This window comes from Helianthus annuus, chromosome 7 (genome assembly GCF_002127325.2).
Source record: "Helianthus annuus cultivar XRQ/B chromosome 7, HanXRQr2.0-SUNRISE, whole genome shotgun sequence".
NCBI lineage: Eukaryota > Viridiplantae > Streptophyta > Magnoliopsida > Asterales > Asteraceae > Helianthus > Helianthus annuus.
In genome coordinates, this window is record NC_035439.2 from 85,653,893 (window position 1) to 85,674,789 (window position 20,897).

The 20,897-nt window shown below is 36.2% G+C and overlaps 1 pseudogene; it reads right to left on the minus strand.

Moving 5' to 3' along the window:
* Positions 1-228: 228 nt before the first annotated feature.
* LOC110894589 lies at positions 229-2,343 on the minus strand (annotated as a pseudogene).
* Between the last annotated feature and the right edge of the window lie 18,554 nt (positions 2,344-20,897).

A 20,897-nucleotide genomic window follows, 5' to 3' on the forward strand; every position in this document is an offset into this window, starting at 1 on the left:
GAGAGGAGTGCCCCTCTCACCCTTAGCCTTTCCTCTGTTGCAGATAAATGCTTTGTTTAGTAAAATTTCAGTTTAAAGCAGCAACTATTAAAAACATAATGCAGTTTACTTACCCAACATTTACAAGTGTGTAGAATGTTAATTATGTTCCTCTCATCAATACAGTTAAGTTACATCAAGATAGTCAAGTTATATCAAGGTTAATATGATAACAATGACCACTATGAATATAAAAATGTCCTAATTCATTGATTTGCAGATATTGTATCTAGTGCAGCAAGATGAAAGCAAAAAAGGAACAAAATATGTAAGTGTTGGGCCTTCATTGATGATCCTAAACTTAAAAAACAAAGATAAAATCATACCTTTTACCTCAAAAATCATACCTATTTTGAGTTAGTTTATTTTTATCAGCACTCCAAAACCACGAATTGAGGGCTAGGAGTGCATATAGATGCCATAGACCAGCATACTCATAGTACAGCTTTTTATCTGCTTTCACCGGTAGCTTGTAATGCAAGAGAATGAAGAACGATAACCACCCATGAAAATGCATTGCAAGGTTAAGTGCATAAAATGCGACAGAAGCAGGCACCTAGAAAAATTACAATACGTTGCTTAAGATTGAAGATCAAAAAAAGCATTGAGATTATGAGGTATAAGATTGCTGATAACAGACCTGAATTCCAAATACTCGTTTGAAGGGCCATTTACCATGATATTTTACGGGCTCATAACCAGATGCTGCTCTATCTTTCTCCCTATTGACCTACAATGATACTTGCAATCACTATGGCAATCCCATTGTTTCCACCGTAAATACAGCGGTTCTTGCATGTACCAAGGACCATCAACCGATGCACTGTTAGATGAAAAGTTGCAGTGTGGAAAGCATATCTCACCCACACATCCAGTTATCTCACAGTCATTTAAGCATGACCTACATAAAAATTAAAATATATGTAAAAGAAACAGGGGAATCCTTCACAAATTTACCAGAATTGCTGCAAATCATTGGACAATTAATATCAAGATGAGAAGCCTTTGAATTGGGACAGTGCAGGAGACGAATATAGATAAGAAAAAAATAAAATCCCAGCATAGTTAATATAGGAATATCAATATGTTGGCAAAATACAAGCTTTACCTGATTGAGGGGTCAGCATCTCCAACACTTGCATGAAGAACACCCAAGCAACAAGAAAACGTCAAAAATAAACTGATCCAGTAGCAACGTACCATCTGCTGATCAGAAAGTTGTATTTTTCCTGTTCTCGAAGCTTCTCATAAGTATTTATGCAACGTTTCCCATAAGATAAAAAAGAAACTTAACAGCCTGAGTCATACCTTTATCAGTAGAAAAGGAGTGTTTGGTTGCAAACGAGCGTGCACCAGATACCATCTCGCGAATATTAGAGCCCTGCAACGCTTGTCCTGACACAGCCTGTTAATAAAGACATGATAACCTGAATCATCATGACACTAACTGAGCAAAAACTATCCACTTCATGCTTTAGATCTTTCACGCTTTCTCTATCATTCAAAACCTTGTAACTGATTTTTCGCTCCAACATTAAAACAAACAAACAAAATACAATCAAGGGACCTAAACCTAATAGATTTCAAAACTCAAAACACAAGATCAATATAGCTCAAGTCACAAACTCAACATCTCTAATTCCATTACCACATAACATTCTACTTATAACTGGTTAACTTCAACCAACATCAAAATACAAATTGAGCATCTATAAATTTTAAAATCAAACTATACTTTAACTACGCTAAAATTACAAATACAAATTATCAAATGTATCAGTCCTAAAATTAATTCAAAATAAATCATTTTAAACCCTAACTAAGCTGAAAATCTATCTACAACCGTTGGATCTATCCAAGCCCTAACAAATCAATACAAACCTCGAACAGGCATATAAGTAACCATACATAAAAAAAGGATTTATAGAGCATAGGTTACCTTGTAGCTTTCATGAAATTCTAAAATTGTATGTTGCCATGTTAGATGTACCGAATTAGTAATCCCATAAAGCGAATCTCGATGTAATGATTCTTGACCGAACACCGCCAAACAAAACAACAAAACTGATCTGAATTACAAAAGTGATTGATCGAATACCTAACCTGTAATAAACAGTATACAATTACAACGTACAACACATAACGTACGACGATTGGGATTCACCGGTTGGGGGATTGGGAACGTCATTTGGGTTCACCAGCGTTTTGGTGATTTCTGAGCTCTTACAATTTCATAATCATCATATCATATCATATCATATCGATTCCAGTTATTGCTAATTGGGGAATCGTTGAAGTTCAGTTAAATTTTGATTTAAGTCTCATCTGATCAACTATTTAATTGTGTAAGTTGGGGGATTGGGAACATCGTTTGGGATTCACTGGCGTTTGGAGATGAAGGGCTTGACACTTAATACATTCAAGTCAAAAGCAGCTGAACCGGACTTACTTGGTTTGACAAGAAAATCCAGATCCAATGCTTCACTCACCAAAACCTTAATGGCTTGAAAAAGTACTTACCTTTTAGTCTCAACTACAAATCAAGAGTATCGATCCGAGTTAGATTTGAAACAAAAACAGAAACAAACTAACAAAACTGAATTCAACTATAAAAAAGGTCAAAATGGAGGGAATTGAAACATGGAGGAGGGTGGCTGATTGGGCCCAAATGGCATCGTCATGACCGGGTGAAGTCCTTTAAAATCTCAAGTTTATTGACTGTCATCTTATGAGCTTTCACAAACCAAATAAATTAAGATTTCAGCTCTCAAAACTATTTGTAATATTACCTCATTTACGATAATCTCCACAGTTTGTTTAGTGGTTGGTTTAACAGTAACAACTGTAGCCGGATCACCAATAGTAAATTCAGGATTGCAATCACAATAATCCACACTCAACCCACCATACTGAATCGAAACAAATCAGATTTCTTTTGCATAAATTAAGATGTCATTTGCTTACCTGTGCCGTCATCTCATTGCATCTTCATCCTAACCCTAGGCTGACCATGTATGCGATAACCCCTCTTCAAACCCTGCATATTGAGTTACATATACATGGATACGAATTCTAGGGTTCCAATAAGATTGAAGATGAATCAAACTGAAAAAATGAAAAGTAATAGAAACTCACCAGTGATTGATGTGTCCATTCCACCGCCGGAGACGGCCACCGGAAATACGTCCTTGTACGGCGATTGGGGTTCACGGTGGAGAAGGAGTACGGTGGTGGGTGACCGGTGCTTGATGAGGGTGAGTGACCGGCAAAGTGGAGGTGGTGTTTGGAGATGGAGGATGTCGTATAAACGGGGGAGGCGATTTGATTGAAGTCTGCCGTGATTTATCAACATCACAGAACACCAAGCATCGACGGTTTTTACAATTGGAATTCCGGATAGTAAATGCTCTATTTTAACCCTACGGCATCTTAAAAATAAAGCCACATCCCTATTCTATTATATGGAGAAAAATTCTATTATATGGAGAAAAGGGTAGAAAGGGAAAAGAATTGTGAAAAATTAGGGGTTTTAACTTGGCTTTTGATATCCCATCTTAAAATTTTAAAGGAAATTACAAATTTGTACATGGGAAATGCTTATATATAGTATATAGATATATATATATATATATATATATATAGGGTTGGGCTATATAGAAAACCCTAAATATTTAGGAAACCCGGGAAACTCAAAGCTCCCGACTTTTTTTTTTTTGAAAAAAATAACACATGTAATATACATGTTTTTAAGAGTTTTGGGCCAAAAAAATCAAAAAAGCGCCGAAGGTTTTTTTTTTTTTTTAAAAACAAATTTCAGCAACTTTCAGCATTTTTTGTCTAACACATGTTAGTCAACGAAGTTTTTGAAACTTGTTTATTTTTTTTAAAAAAAAAGTACTCGGCGCTTTTTTGTTTTTTTTTTTGCCCAAAACTCTTAAAAACATGTATATTACATGTGTTAATTTTTTTCAAAAAAAAAAAGTCGGGAGCTTTGAGTTTCCAGAGTTTCCTAAGAATATAAGGGTTTTCTGTCTAGCATTACCCTATATATATATATGGGTAGGTTAACGTACAAATGCGCTTATCGTACATTACGTACGCTACAATCTCAGCCGTCCGATCATCTTCCCGCATTGAATTCACATGTTGTTTTTTTGTAACAATTTCGCATGTTGGTTTTTTAACATGCGATTTCATCAAAAATTACACATGCGAAATTGTTACAAAAAACAACATGCTATTTCATCAAAATTATCACATGCGAAATTGAATTATCACATGCGAAATTGTTACAAAAAAAACAACATGCTATTTCATCAAAATTATCACATGCGAAATTGAATTACCACATGCGAAATTGTTACAAAAAACAACCTGCTATTTCATCAAAATTATCACATGCGAAATTGAATTACCACATGCGAAATTGTTACAAAAATAACAACCTGCTATTTCATCAAAATTATCACATGCGAAATTATTACAAAAAAAAAAAAAAAACAACATGCGATTTTCATTGCGGGAAGATGATCTAACGGCTGAGATAATAGCGTACGTAATGTACGATAAGGGAATTTGTACAGTACCCTTTACCTATATATATATATATATATATATATATATATATAGGTACAAGATCAGGAGAAAACGCCCAAAAGTGTGAGAATGGTAAGAACGCATCATGGGCCAACACGTGGCGCGCGATATAATTAGGGCGTATGGGCTTTTTTGTCATTTTATCTTCCGCTTTTCCAATTTCGCTTTTCACAATATTGATTTATTTTTGGCGTTTAAGATTTTTTGGCGTTAACACAATTCAATAATTACATGGTGTTTTAATGGTTTCATTGTATTAACATTTTGGCGTTTATGGCATTTTTCAAATCGTAGGCCATTGGAACCCCAAGGGTCAGAATATCTCTCTGAATGGCTTCATCCATACTAAGTATGGCCAGGACTTTTTAGGATGACGCCCCATTGTTTGTTCTTAGATTCAAAGGCGCTTTAGACAAGATGGCCCATTGTTCTATTATTTTTATATACATTTTGGCGTTTGTGGTATCTTGGCTTTTTACAATCGGAAAATTATATTACAATCACAGGGGAGAAATAGAAGCGAAAAAATAAATTAAAAATCCTAATCGGATCTCTCTTCACAATCTTCACTATCATCAGTCTCTCTCTTCTTTAATACTACAAGAACTGTCACCAAATATATGGCGTTTTATGTAAAACTTAACAAACCCATCGGTTTGATTATTTTGTCTGCTCGTCTGTTGAAGTGGCTTTTGTGGATGTTTGGGGACATAGATCTATGACGTGTGGGTGGGTTTTTCGCTTTGTTCTTCAACTTGATCTTCATCTTTATAATCATCCCACTCTTCAGTGTCATTGATCTCTTCTCCTCATCCAAGCCTTCTTCAAGAACAAAGAACACAAACTGACATATGACTGTCATCGGTATCTTTTTCTTGAAGATTTGTCCATCTCATGCAGCAAAATCTTACTGAGTTACTCCCCTCATCTTACAATGCATTCAGTGAAACTTTACGAAGAACAATACTGAATATCCAAGAAAGCATATTAGCAATCTTTGATTTATTTTATTTTTTGGCATTTTAGAGTGAGTGGTATTTAGTTGTATTGGCGTTTTTTTTTTTTTTTTTTTGATCAAATGGAAGTTACTGAGAGGTATCATTTTATAGGATGTCTTTTGGCGCGTAGGTTAGGCGGTGCATTATTATAATAAAGTATTCGTCTTTTCAGTTACTATTTGTAATTACTGTTTTTGATAAGCTTTATCCCTGAAGTCTGTAACACGTCCCATCTTACAAATTTGGCGTTTTAGATTTTAATATAATAAATTTTCCGTCGCTTCAGTTTTACTGTTTTGTAGTATACGTTTCTAGTTACCTTTTCAAGTTTGATTTTTATTTATTTTATTTTATTTTATTTTATTTATTTTTTTGGGTTTTTTATAATACTTGTCCAAAGTAATTTATTATAGTTTGGTAGTTTTTGGGGCGTTTTATGGCATTATGGCGTTTTGACAAGCATTTGGCTGTGTGGCGTTTTTTATATATGGCGTTGTTATTATATAACAATCAACTGAAAAAGAAAATTAAAAAAATATAAACAATTGATCTTCCAAATCTTCACTGTAACCAATCTCTTTCTTCTTTTGAAGCATCTTCACTAGCTGTTTCGACTTTCGTATGATTTTTTTGTTTTTGAAGTAACTTTTTTGTTGCCGTGTTGAACCACAAAGTCTGAAATCAACCTCTTTTTTGAATATTTCTCCATCTCATGCAGCAAAATGTTATTGAGTTACACCATTCAGCTAACAATCCATTGGGTGAAACTTTCACGTAGAACAATATTGAATTTCCAAGGAACTATGTTTGATTTTTTAACTTTTTGGCGTTTTACCAAGAAAAAGAACGCTACTAAATAAAAGTATCTTAAACCTCTAAATTTGATCATGCTAAAATCAATAATGTTTTGCTGTATGAGATGGATAACATTGTTAATCCTTAGTTAAGAAAGATGTCTAACAATATTGTTCACCCCATACAGCTAAACTTTATTGAGAACAAACCTCAATAATGTTTTTGTATGTTTTGGCATTATAAATTGGATGGAAGTTGAGGATAAAGTCAATAAGATTTTACTCAATGAAATGGACAATATCCTTAGTTAAGGATTTTGTCCATTACATTGAGCGAAACCTTACCGACAACCAAACTGAATTTCAAATAAAAGTTTTGTTTTAGAGGATATTTGATGTTTGGGTTTTTTGGCGTTTCTAAGATGAATGGTATATATTAAATATGGCGTTTGGGGTTTTGTGTGTTTTAATGGAAGGTCTGAGATGTTGTATATATAGGACGTTTTTTGGCGGTTTTTTTAGCCGGAATTTTATTATAATTAAGATTGGCGTTTTATATTTAATGGCGTTTTAGATTAGGATGGTGTGTGCTATGTAGGTTAAGGCGATAATTTAATGGCGTTTTATTCATGAGATGGCGTTTTGTGTAGAGAAGTCAAAGACTTTTTACCCTTAATGAAGCGCGCCACATTAATAAAAATGATGTTATTTACGAAAACGCCACCGTGTCATCTAGTCCATAGATTGTTTTGATCTGACGATCCATAACCGTTCTCTCCGTTCTCACACTTTTCACCGTTTTCTCTAAATTTGAATAGCAAAAATAAATAATAGACTCATAAAATTATTTGTTCAAATTACCTTTGTATCATTTATTCTTTTTATTCTTAATTTTTAATTCTTCTCATTTGAACTCTCCACTTTATATATATATATATATATATATAGGGTCAGGATTTAGAGAGAATGACTAAAAGTGTGAGAACAGTGAGAACGATTAGGAACCGTCAGATCAAAACAATCTATGGACTACATGACGCGGTGGCATTTTCGTAAATAACATCACTTTGATTAGTGTGGCGCGCTTCCATAAGGGCAAAAAGGTAAATGTCCGTATACAAAACACATCAAAGCCTGACCGAAACATATATACTTACTAGAAAAAGCTCCCCAAAACCAACGTAATACGCGAAAACCCTAGAAAACGCGAAACAACAAAAACTATGGCGTCGAAAGATCAAACCAGATCCAGAGGAAAAAAACATAGTGAGTTTACTTCGATTTACATTGTGCTAGTTTATGTTGCTTTTGGCGATCTAATTTTAACAAAAATTTGCAGTTTCTACAAGGGGGGAAGGGGAAGAGTCATCTGCTCCAAAACGCCAAAAAACGAACGAGCAACGAAAGAAGACAACAAGAGGACATGATATACAAATGTTACTTTTCGTGATGCAAAAACACACTTTCATACTTTGTTTTCAAAACGCCAAAATATGTATCGTTTATACTATTAAAACGCCATAAAATAAAACGCCATGAAATCATTTTTTATAAGCGAAGAGAGGTTAAGATTGAGAATAAATGTGCATACTGGAAAGGCCCAAAATGCCAATAAGAGAAAGGCATTAAGTCAGAATGTGGAGGTTGAGGAAGAACCATATCATAAGTTCAGTGGGGCTAGGATCTTGTCAAGAGTAAAACCTACAAAATTAACTGGTTGGTTTATGAATCTAAACGAAAACCAAAGACAGGCAGCACCAAATGGGGTTTGGTGCTACACTAAGGTTGAAAATAGACATCGTACCAACAATGCTTGCGTACTGGTTGGTTGAAAATTATAATGAAAAGAAAAACACCCTAAACGTTGGCAACCATACCATACAAATAAATGAAGAATTGGTAAACTTTTTAACGGGTATACCAAATGGAAGGGTGCCCGTGAACATGAAAAAAAGACCAACAGCTAAAGACCACGTGGTGGCTGAGTGGAAAGCACAGTTCCGAGGGGCTGAGTGGAAAGCACGGTTAGGAAGGTTGGGCTGGGTTAACAGACCAAGTGTGAGAATATACTTTGATAGCATTTTGCCTATGATGCATGGCTTTGGGAGAAACTTCTGCCTAAATTTCCTGGTAGCATTCTTCACTATAATGGGGCATGCAACTGACAATGCAGTCGTCAACAAACAATTCTTGCACAATGTTACACCAGACGTTCAAATAAACCAAATGAACTGGTGTAGTTATATCATCCAATGCTTGCAACACGCCAAAACCGCATGGGCTTCCAATGTCACACCCCGATTTCCACGTGTCTCACCGGTGGGCCCGGTGGGGGATTACCGTGACGATGTTGGCAACAATATAGTCAAACCACACAATTATATAATGCACAGCGGAAGCATAAGATAAATATATATATTTCAACCTCTGGTGATAATATCAACGTATTACAGAAGTTGAATATCCACAGTGGATCGTAAATAAAAGTAAAGTATTGTTCCATTAGATACTGCAATCAAGCTTGCGAGGCTTATCCCGACGCTAGGGAGCTAATACCAGCCAATTACGTTTAGGTACCTGCACTTAATCTTTATGGGGAAAATATGTCAGTTTACACTGGTAAATACATTCAACTGACACATTTGAAAATGTTTATTAAAATTGATTTGAATGCACGAGGCACAAACTCTTTTATAACTTGGGAAATTCATAATGATCTTGTGAACGTTTTACATGTTCTTTTATGCGTTCAGTAGCCCGGGTCGTGCCGGGTTAAAGATTTATAGACACACCACGTTTGCGTAAAACCGTAGTATAAAAACCAACGGCTACGTCTTTTAGTTTTAATGTCGACACTTTATACCGGGTGTACGCCTACACCGGGATGTCGATGGTCGTGGCCATTTCGTAAAATGATGCCAAGGATATCCGGGACAACGGTCATTAAACCCCCCAAAGGCTTATAAGCAACAAAACTGTTTAAATGAGCCGATCATATTTAATCAATTAACCACCTAAGCGATGGAATTATATAATGCTCAATCAAGCGGTATTAATATACCGTAACCCAAGCCCATATAGGGGAAATAAGTTAAAGTATTTACCTTTGCAAGTATTAATCCTTAATTTAGATCAAGTCACCGATAGCTTTTACTGGGGCTCCTAATCTGGAACGAAGGTTTTAATTAACCTCTTAGAATCCTAACGGTCCTTGTATTAGCAGTAGCTTAAACCGGTTGATTCCGATATATAGATAGGGTTAATTCGCATGAAAAGGCGAAAACCGAGAATGGAGTATGATTTGGACCCAACAAGTTCAGTGACTTGTTTTATATGGGTCAATGGTTCACACTCTGGATTTTGGGGTTCAAATATTATAATTTGACCCGTATCGGCTATTGCACGAAAACTAGTTCCGTGAGCCGTACCGTGTGCGCAAATAGGCGAAACGGTTAACTATGAGAGTCGTACGTTTATTTCCTAAGTCAATATGCCTTAAAAGTATTTTGGTATCAGTAGGATACCTTCCGTAATGCCCGTAACGAGTTTAGGTTTATATTATGCCCCGTAGGGGCTCTTCGGTCATTTTAAAGACTTTAAAATGGCTTTTCGAGTTCTACAGGAAATCTGAGTTTCCCGAACAGCTTATAAAGCTTAAAATACTTTATCTATTATTTAAAACCAGTGGCAACTGGAATCGGGTCAAAAGACCTTGTAGAACTCCCGTTTTGGCCAAAAAGGGCATATTCGGTATTTACCGAACCGTAGCCATAACCGCAGGTTATGAGCAAGGTAAAATTTATTAAAAATCTTTAATATTCCCAAAATATTATTTTACCACAGTGGGTAAAAGTTTTGGTGACGAAAACTTGGGTTAGATGGGCGTTATGCTAATTGCGCCGTTAATTACAAAACTTTCTTAACAGTGCGCCTTTTAGCATAACTCTCATTCTAGACCTCGGATTGACGTGAGACTTTAAGGACATGCTTATAATTTAATAAGCAAGGTTTTGGTCCATTCACGTGTCCGAAATACTCGTTTTAATTTTAAAAGGCCGTTACGGTCAACTTTTAGGCGAATGACGAAATTGCGTAAAAGACTCGGATAACTCATGAACCGACCACAGAGGTTTATACCAACATGTGACCTGGTCCTAAGAGAGTCCTAAGGTATATTTATACCTCACTAAAACGGGTCAGAACTGAAGTCAAAGCAAAAGTCAAACTTATGCGACTTTCGGCTCCGAACCGGTTCTATATAGCAAATGATTGATTCAAACGAGCGCAAACATGTTTATATACTTATTATCATGTTTTATGATTATCAAAACAGGTTCCATAACATATATATTACAGATTATGCATAAATCGCTAAAATAGCTTTCTGTTGACTTTTTAACCGCACGTTTGACTCGATATTTGACATAGTTAGAGTGGTGATCAGGGGGAACCATTTTAGAGGTTTAATACCCACATAAATACCAACTCATAACCATTTTTGATTCGTCATAAGACTGAACCATTACTGATTTATTGTAAAGTCAAACCGTAGTTACGACGGTTTGGTTTTTAGCTAAAAACTAAGCATAAACTGAACAATGGATGATCAAGGTAACTTACAGAAGTTGGAACTTGAATATGGAGCAGAGAAGAATGCTTGGAGCTTCTTAGAATGATCAGTAGTTGTGTTTTGAGTTGTGTGAATGTTGTAACTACAACATGGCTATTTATAGTGCATTTTAGGCTCCAAGATCATTCCACATTGCCCTACAACTGGTCATGGATGATGGGCAGGTGTCCCTAAGGGTTATGGGTCGTGTAGGGGGCGCCCATGCTCCATTAATTGGTGTTTGATCGTTCAAAAGCTCCAAAAGGCAAGAAACTACAAAGTTTCTGCATCTGGGCACTTTACGCGGCCCGCATGGGAGTTCCCATGCATTTTAATGCGGGTCGCCTAAAGATCAAATATCAGTTGCGTATTTGAGGTGGCTCGCGGCCCGCCTCAACTTATGTCTAAACCTCACGCGGGTCGCGAGAGGTTATATTTTCTGAATTTCTCAAATCTTTTATAATGATTACAGAATCTGGCCATTAATAACGAAATCTTTCGTAATGATTCGCCTGACCTTTCGGTTTTGAAGGGGTAACTTTGCGGTTTGGCCCTCGGTTATTTACCGATAGGGGCCTCGTGTTATTTACCCGCATTATAAGGTCCCCGGTTTATTTATTTAATTATTCTGAAAGCCTTAACTTTCATTGTTGACGCTTTTAACCCTTCTTCTACGAATTCGATCGTAACTTTCTCGTTTCATATCGAAACTTCGCGAAATTCATATATATTATTTTAGTGAGGGTATAATACCGTTACAAAGTCTTTGGAACGTTAAAGGGTCACTCAGAGGTATTATTAAACATGTTGACACAGTTAACCCCTGTAGTTTGTAATCTCTCACTTTCTTCCGCGTTTTGTTTTTGTACGATCTATAATTTATTCGTTTGAAGGTTTAAGCATTATTTAGGGATACTATACAGTATATTTACTCTTGTTGACATTTTATAACCCTCGAATTTATATACTTTCAAGGTTTGTCAAAATCAGTCCTTTATTTAATATAGATGCCACGTGTAATCAAATGACACGTGTTAACACATCATTGGACACAAAATTTCGAGGTGTTACATCCAAAAAGCATTACACAGGGCCACTGATCATACTTGCGGTAAGAATAAAATTTCACTATTCATTTGTTTGTCATTAAAACGCCAAAAAATATCTGACATTTGAAAATCTATTTTGTTACAGCTTGCCTTGGTGAACGATGCTTGTAATAGGAAAAAATGGGACCGAAAAGAAGGATACCCAATTGAGTGGGTTACAACAGAAACTCTTGACTTATTTGAGAGTGCATTGGCTAAACACCTTGTGGGCAATGAAGTAAAAAGGAAAACAGTAAAAAAAGGTAAAGGAAGCAAGCCCCAAAAAACAAGAAAAATGCAGATTGTTGTTCGTGATGAAGATGATGGTGATGATGTTGAGAATGAAGATGAAGATGATGTTCACAAGGTTGATGAGCATGATGATGAGTTTGATGATGATGATGATGGTTTTGATCATGATGATCATTATAACTATGAGGTCAAAACGCCATGCCCTTCAATGATGATGAAGAGGCTTCACTTCAAAGGATGGTGAATGAGGATATAGAAAGCCGGGAAACGATGTTTGAAGTTTCTGCATCAGGAAACCATGCTCTTATCAGAGGAGTAACACAGTATGACAACATTTTTGCTGATGAAGAAGAACAAAACAAAGAACCTGAAGAGGTATGTTGTTCAAATAATAAATTTAAAAAAAAAACAACATGATAAACAAAATACTTTTATTTAATATAACAGGAAATGGCTGATAAATTGGATGGAGCATACAAAGAATTAGAAGACTGTTACAATAAAGTGAGCGCATTGTTAAAACAGTCAAAGACTGAATACCCAAACAGCCTCCTGGTACACATTAAATACTCATAATGTATGACATTGTTGGAGAACAAGTCAAAATTTGTTGATGAAAACGCCAAAGAAATGCCAGCTGAAACAGAAGAAGACACACAAGTAACTGAGGATGAAAATGAGGTGGTACTAGGAGATGAAAATGAACAAGAAGGGGAAAAGGAGATGGCTGAAAAAGAAAACGCCATTAAAGAGCAAACAGTTCATGAAAACGCCAAAGAATTTGAAAATGAAGAACAAGGAGAGGAAGAATGTGAAAATGAAGAAGAAAGGGAGAAGGAGATGGCTGGAACTGAAAACGCCATTGAAGTGGAAACATTTGATGAAAACGCCATGCAAGTGGAAATAGTTCATGAAAACGCCATTGAAGATGAAAATGAAGGAAAAGGAAAAGAAGAAGGAGAAGGAGAAGGAAAAGGGGAAGGAGAAGAAGAAGAAGAAGAAGAAGGGGAGTGCGAAGGGAATGGTGAAGGGGATGGAGAAAGAGAAGGAAAAGGAGAAAGAGAAGGGGAAAGAGAAAGGCAAGGAGAAGGGGAAACAAGAGATGTGGCAATAGAACAAAACGCCGAACCCTCGACTGCTACAACAGCCCCCATATATGATGATGAAGAGGATACTATATCATCAGATGAAGATGTAAACGAAAATGATATTGAGAGGTGGAGTTGTGATTTCAAGACACTTGAATATCACATTTCAAGATACAATGGGGAAAAATAATTAAGAGGAATATTGCTGAGATTTTAGAGCTGCCAGGACAATATCTAAAACAAATGATTGATATTAAAGAATGTCTTGATAATTCAAAGATGGTGGATGAAGCAATTAAAGCAATAAAAAACATCTGCACCCTGCTGAAGAGACTCCAAAAATGCCTGTATTTGATAAGAAACCAAACATCGCCACAACAGAAACACAAGACAGTCAGGCATTCAACACTAAAAAAGAAAAAACCGAAGGGGAGATGGTGAACAAAAGTGTTGACCAACAAGGGGCAGTGTTTGATAAAACGCCATATGAACAGCCACCAACTACATCTGGGAAAAACCTCTTGAAAAGTTTTGAAGAGGAAGAGACACCCAATAAACCCCAGGATGAAAACGCCATCAACACATCACCACCAAAAACGCCAAACATGTCAGATGTGCAGGAGAAAGGTGATGAGGACAACACTCTAGACATCACAAATCTGATGCAAGAAAATAAAATTTTAAACCCTGAAGAGCTGCCTGGTGATGAAAAAGCTGATAAAGATGATGAAGAAGATAAAAATACAAAAGAAAAGAATGTGGCTGAAGAGGAGAAGAGAGATAAAAAGTTAAGCAAGGCATGTTTGTCACCTTATCTAAGGAGGTAAGTGGTGATACATGAAAAAAGGACAAACGCTGAAAATAACCTTTCCACATACATCTTCACTGGAATCGGCGATTATGAGTATGTACACTTCTCTCAAAATAAAACGCAAAACTTTCCATTCATAACATTTCCTTGAGAATATGCATGCAAAAACAATCAAAACGCTATGTATTATAATAGAATGAGTTTGTATAACTAAAACGCTAAATGATGTTTTTTTAGAACTGAGCTGTTCAAGATGGGAGAACAGCTAAACGCCAAACTATCCATCCAAAATGTTTACTTGAGAATATGCATGCAAAAAACAATCAAAACGCCATGTATTATAATAGAATGAGTTTGTATAACTAAACGCCAAATGATCTTTTTTTTAGAACTGAGCTGTTCAAGATGGGAGAAAAGTTTCTCATGAGGGTGATCTGTGAGAGCATGAAACCAGGATTTCAAGAACGTGTCTCAATTATTCTAAGTTGGGCACATATCTTAAACTATGAAGAAAGATACAAGGCTCATGAATCACCCTCAAGGTTATTCTGCACAGAAATACTGCTGGTAACTCTTTTGCTATATATATTTGATAAAATTATAATAGGACATTGTTTTGTTGTTTAATTATGTGGAACTCAATATTACATAATACTTCGGCATACTACGAAACGACAACAGAAGATGCACGAAACAATGAATTCAACAGAAACATGGAAACTGTTCTGAAAAACACATGTTTCAAAGAAGACAAGAAACATAAAACCATCAACGATTATGAACTGGTCTTCGTGCCAATAATCTGGGAAAGACATTTCTATGTTGTCTGTTTCAACATGAAACACAAAAGAGTTGATATATTGGACAACAGCGGTGTAGGGGATAACGTCAGCATCAAAAAAAGTATGAAGGATGGGTGGAAAAATTGGTAAGAATCTTAAAAACTTTGAATATAGGAACTATGTTGACAAAACGCCAAACTAATATATGCAAAAAAATGTGAAAACTGCAGCACGGAGCTTTTGCAAACTACTTGCGTATTAAAAACCACCCAAAGCATAAGATCATGAGCAAGGCGAAGGTTGCCAGACAAAAGATGGATTGGAGGACAAAGTCTAACGTCATCGACTGTGGGATTTTCGCAATAAGGCATATGGAAACATACATGGGGGATATAGCTAGTTGGAAAAGTGGTTTGGCAATAGAAGATGCACCAAATCAACTCCAACAAAGACAACTAAATGAACTAAGGGTAAAATACATTGAAAAAAATCTTGTTTCATAGCGAAAATGAAAACATAAAACTACTGACAAGTTGTCTAAATACATTCATGGCTTATGGGGGAGAAACAATACGTAAGTTGTTTGACAAAGCAGATGAGAGAATAGCAAAACGAATGTTAGAATATGTAGATTAGCTAAACGCCATGTATTTTAATGTTGACTATCGTGTTTTACTCTTTACATTATTACATATACATGTTTGGTTGTGTGATCTACTACGGTATTTATGCAAATCAAAGAAAACGCCATGATTAGAAAAATTTACAAATACTAACCATTTAAAACATAAACAACAGAAGACAAAAAAGGGTTAAAAAACTAAATTAAGACAAGTAGAAAACACAAAAAACGCCAAATCTATAGGAAATCAATAAAAGGCCATTAAAACATAAACGCCATTTGTAAAAAATACTTTTTAAAAAAACACCATGAAAAAACAAGCATAAAGATGAAAACGCCATTAAAACACAAACGCCATTCGAAAAAATACACTTTTTAAAAAAACGCCATGTAAACTAGCATAAATATGAAAACGCCATATATATTTAATTATTTTTGGGCAAAGGAATCATAACGCCATTGTTTAGCGGGAAGTGGACAATGAAAATCGTACCCCGGCATAACAATTAGCGCTCCCAGCCACGTGTTGGGCCAGGATCCGTTCTCACCGTTCTCACACTTTTCACCGTTCTATCCTGAACCCGTTTCTCTCTCTCTCTCTCTCTCTCTATATATATATATATATATATTATGTTCATCACTTGCATAACAATCTAATCCAGTTAATACTTTATGTTAGGCTTGGTTATGTAACTCGTCTAACATGGTCTATATGTTAGGCTTGATGCGAACTAAGAGTTGGTGAACCCGTGTTAAAATATTATACGTCTTTATATATTTTTTATTATTATAACGCCTCCCTTTAAATAAAGATCAATCACCTTAACTAATCACAAGCGTCATTAGCAACCTATGGGGATCACTTTGATATATCATTGGGCGATCTACAAGTGACTCCATTTGCCCTTTAGAGGATCGTAAATCATAGTGATTTGTAGAAGAAAGAACAGTAATTTGATGTCTTTAACCCAAAATTAGAGGGTTGCTCCTTAAAAAGAGTCCTTTTCTAAGGTTGGGTAATGAAATAACTTTAATCGACTCTAATTCTATTTTAGCCTCAAAGTCATGATTTGTAAATCTAATAAAAACTCATCGGTAACCTTAGCTAGGAGCCAGACTTTTGAATTAATTAACCTCACCACTTGTCAATAACCTGACCATAATTCATCCCAAGTGGAGTCGGAAATTCAAAGCAATACTCACTCTACTAGTTCTCTATTACTTGATTTTATTTTCTGGTTTTAAAAATAAATTAAAAGCAAGCAAAAGATAATTAATCGCCTAGTTGGTAATTTAAAGTTGAATAGTAAAAGTCGTATCATTTGGGTTCAATACTTGGTTCTTACATAAACTCAACTACAAACGATAGGTACAATTGTTTATTGTGTGTGTTTAGTCTAAGTAATAATCATTTCTTATAAATTTTAAACCAGGTTAAAGTGTCTAAAAGTTATTAAGTTAACTCACCTAATTGTGCTAAGAATTATTAAATTAACTAGACCAGCACAACACACATCAGGTAACGATGCATTTGATAACTCCTTACACACCACAACAAAACGGAGTAGTCGAACGTTGAAACCGAACACTTATGGAGATGGTTCGGAGCATAATGAAAGCAATGAAAGTTCCAAACATTTATGGAGTGAAGTGGTAAGACATGCGACATATTTAATAAACCAATCTCCTACGCGTTCATTGGTGGAGCTACTCCATATGAAAAATACAAAGGTAAACAACCTGATTTAGAACATGTTAAAGTTTTTGGTTGTATTGTTTTTGCAAAAGTCGAAACGGATGTTCAAAAGCTCGATGATTTGTCCGATATTTTGGTGCATCTTAGAAGCGAACCTGGATCCACAGTGTAGTGTGACACCCCGCAAAAACACTTAACTACACTAGCTTATTCAGTGACTGCGTACTAAATTTCGGAACGAAATTTCTTTCAACTTGGAGATAATGTGACAACTTGAACTTTCCCTTCACGTTCCACTTTATGTAGTAATTATGCGAAACTAATAAATATGATTTATTTTATTTATTTGGTCCTTATGAGAATGTGTTGATATTAATTGATTTGCTAAATGTTAGATGAATATTATAACTAAAAAGTTCAGCCGCACACTCATAATTGGTTGGCATGAGAATTGTTGTGAACATTAAATCTGCCTAGTCGCACACACATCCATCTCGCACACCCCTTCCAATCCGCACATCCCTTCCAATCCGCTCACCTTTAATCCCCAGCCCATAACTAGGCCTATCACTGACCGCACACATATTCCTTGGGTATTTAAACCCATACATGACGAAAACCCTAGCAAACTTTTCCTAAATCATTGACGACAGCAACTTCCAGAAATATTCTTTCCCCTTTTGCCAGCAAACATTCTCCTGTTCCATTGGAAAAGAAACCCTAGAACATTCCAATACCCTCCTCTCTTTTTGGAATTTAACGGCGACATCATCATCAAGACCATACTGTATTCATCCTTCTTGGAGCTACATTCCTTCTTTTATTAAACATTCTCTTACATCTCGAGACTAAGGTTAGTGTATTATCACCATTTAATTCATGAACATGGCATTTTATGCTTGCTTGATGTCTCGTTAGAATGTCATGATTTGAAATAAGGAACTAGGATTTGATTAGATAACAATATGTTGAAAATGAAGTATAGCATGATGACCATATATTATTCAAATGATAAAACATGAAACCTTGCGAATTTGAAATCCATTTACAAACCATGATGTACATAGATAAAATAATAAAGATATGTGTGAAATGGTTTGTCGTTTGATGGACCTGCTGTGATAACTAATTTGTGATGATTATGATAGGTAATTTTTGTGTGGTGTGATAGTTATTTATGATGAGAAACACAGATCTATTTACATGATGAACTAGGATTATGTACAAAAGGGTTTTTGAAGATTATTGTAGATATAGAAATCTAAATCTAAGCTGATGACAGTTGTGATGGTTGTTTGATGATTTCGCGTACATGAATATGCCGTGATGATTGATTCCTGATTAGTGTTCATGCTTGAATCTGTATTTTTGATTGATTGATCATAGAAACTTGAGTGGCTTACTGTTTGAATAAACACCGCACACTCCTAAAGGTTACCTCATCAATGCGGGACGTACAAGCACATAGTGCAAGCCACACACAAAACACTCGCACACTACTGATGTACGCATTCTGATGCACCACGTACAATTTGTTGGTGCATGGTCGCATATTCTGAAAGCTGTACATTCTTGTGGTATTGCACATGGTACAATATCATCATGCATACCCACACACTGGTGAGCGTGTCGCACACCCAAGAAGGGTCGCGCACTCAGTTACACTGGACCGTACCTTGTATTTGGGCTGCACACTAATGTGTTTACATTCTAGGCTGCCTAAGTTACTGTACACTGCTGGGCTTGTATTACAAATTGATGTGTGTAAAATGCAACATATAAATTACATCAAATGAGGCATAAAACTAACCCTTTTTTAGTACTAATGTTGGAAAAAGTGTGCTTTTGTCTTCCTTTTGTATTTTCAGGATTAAATGAGCTCAAATGAACAAAAGAAGCAAAAATGAAGCCAAATCTAACAATAATACAAGAAAAGGAATAAACGTGGCATGCCCGACCCCTCGACAACATCTCCCCAAGCAAAAACAAGCTGAACAGGAGGCTGAACACGCCCCGTGCTCAATGAGCACGGGGGCGTGCCCAAGTGTCTGCAGAAAAGAGAAAGTTGTAGAGGCTTCTATCACCCAACACGGGGGCGTGTCCACCAGACACGGGGCCGTGGTCAACGCAAAGATTCGCAAAATCCAAGCAAATCTTGATAGTACAGATACGCTTCTTCACACGGGGTCCTGCCCAGCGGACACGATGGCGTGGTCAACTAATGCAGACAAACTGCATTTAATGAAGAAAGAGAAGACGAGTGGACACGGGGCCGTGCCCAATGGACACGGGGCCGTGTCCGCGCTTTTGTGCAGGCTATAAATAGGGGTGCTTGGCTCACTTGCAAACAATCCCTTGGCAAACCACCTCTCTCCCACTTCACCCACACTCCACCACCACAACACCATCATCCACCACCATCATCCATCATAGAGTGTGTGTAGTAGTCTCGGGATCCAAGATTGATAGTAAGAGTTCTTGACAATCAAAGGCCATGTTTGCCTAAGTCTCTTACATCACTTGGTGAAGACAAGCATTTAGTGTAATACTTTTTATTTTTTATCTTTTCGCACTTTTTATTTGGTTATGTATTAATGACTTTAATAACTAGTTTCTCATGTTGAAGGTGAAACTTCCTTATCATTTGTCTGTGGTGTCTTGGCGTTATTTTACTGTCTATATAAAATAAATGATTTACACCATTCATATCTCCACGGTCTATATGGAGATATGTTGGCTACCTGGTCGGGGGTTAAGGGAATGGTTTGGTAGGCGTCTTGCCTTATTCAGTGTATAGATCCTGCAAGGACCTGGGTCAAGCTTAGTAGGATCTCCTTCAATACCCGCTGGTATTGGATGGCGGGGGTCCGAATTTCTTGATCCCGTCATATGTAAACTACTAAATATATTAACCCGACTCCCTAGGACTGTATCCCTGCTGACTCAAACTACTTAGCCGAGGGTAACGTCACCTTCAAAAGAGGGGCCTACCACATTACGCATTAATAACTTAATTAATTATCTTTCAATAATCCAACCCTTTAGAATTGTATCCTTGCTGACTCAAACTACTGCGTTGAGGGTAACGTCACCTTCAAAAGAGAGGCCTACTACAATAACTAAGATAATCTCTTAAAAAGTGCAAAAGTGCGGAAATAATCAAAGGTTACACTAAAGGCGAGTCGATCCAAGTGATTCATCTTGTCTATCTGTTTTTATTTTATTTTTATTTTCAGTATTTTAGTTTTTATTTTCATGTTTAAATCTTTTTCTAAATTTTTTATTTGATTAGACGTTGAGGATAAACTGATACTAAAAGCTCTTGTGTCCTTGGACGACCTCGGTATCTTACCAACGCTATACTACGCTCACGATGGGTGCACTTGCCCATATGTGTGTTTAGTGTTAGTAGAATATCGTGTTTTATAAATTTAAAACTTGACTAAAGTGTTAAAAAGGGCTAAAAATATACATAAAAATATATACACGACAACACGCATTAAGTTTTTGGCGCCGTTCCCG